Genomic DNA, 1,358 nt, shown 5'->3' with positions numbered 1-1,358 from the left:
GCCCCCAGGGGGGCCCCCAGGGGGGCCCCCCTGGGGGCCCCCCTGCGGGGGGCCCCTATGGGGCCCCCTATGGGGGCCCCTATGGGGGCCCCTATGGGGGCCCCCATGGGGGCCCCGTGAGTATTCAGAATTTAAATAAAGTGTTGATGAGCCCTGGTATTTATAAGAAGAATTTATTACAGTGGAATGTGTATACAGGTGCAGATAAAGAAGATACGTTTGCTAGTACAGATGAATGGGGGCCCCCCTCGGGGGCCCCTGAGGATACAGCTGAAAGGAATAGAGTAGACTATCGTCTAGCTATTAACTTTGAGCATAAGATTGAAGTTAAAGATCTACAGAAATCCTTAATGCAGGCAGCATGTGGGGGTCGTGGTGGGGGGCCCCCCGGGGGCCCCGGGGGGGGCCCCCCGGGGGGGTACCCTGGGGGGCCCCCTCAACCCCTTACAAGCGGAGCAGAACCACAACTAAGAAGAAAAAGACTAAGACAAAGTATTGTACACCGTAGCGGGCTGAGAATAGATCTAACAAAGGTACAGCAACAAACAAAACCTACATGGGGGGGGGCCCCCCACCAAGAAGCGAGAAGAGAGGCCCCCGGGCGGTGGCTGTATGAAGTTGAGCTCGAGTTACACCCTAAACAAATTGCTAAGGTAAGTGCATGCATATATGTATATGTATATATATATATATATATATATATATATGCAGTCTGTATAATATGAATATATCTTATATTAAATATAAAGTACATATACATATTGTATATATACATAATGTCTGCGTATAACATATATATATATATATATATATATATATATATATATATATATATATATATATATGTGTGTATGTGTGCAGGCTATACTACATCAGCAGCAGACAGGTGACCCTCGCCCTTTGTGGTGTTTAATACAAACATTTTTATCTCTGCTTCGTGAGCTGTCTGGTTGTTTGAATACACCGCAGAGGCTGAGGGGGGCCCCCAAGACAAAGGGGGGCCCCCCTGGTGATGAGGGTGAGGGTTTAATAGATATGAGTGATGTATGTATGGGTGCAACCGAAGAAATAACATTTAAATATTTTTTATCTAAAGATATACCTATAATAGGGGATTATGCATATAGAGCAGTAGCAAGAGAAATGGAGAAAAGAAATAAACAAAAATATAAAGATATTCTCTCTCTAGAACAGTTTATGTTGCAACCAGATGCAGACAAACACTGCCTATACACCCAAAATAAAAATCGTATTTCAGGCCCCTGGATACCACATAAAGATAAAGACGGAAAAGTTCACCTCATAGAACTACGCAGATAAATATATATATATATATATATATATATATATTATATATA

The sequence above is a fragment of the Eimeria mitis genome, genomic scaffold (assembly GCF_000499745.2).
Source record: "Eimeria mitis Houghton genomic scaffold, Emh_scaff1882, whole genome shotgun sequence".
NCBI classification, from domain to species: Eukaryota; Apicomplexa; class Conoidasida; order Eucoccidiorida; family Eimeriidae; genus Eimeria; species Eimeria mitis.
The sequence above is the reverse complement of the archived record's forward strand: the minus strand, read 5'-3'. Positions refer to the sequence as shown.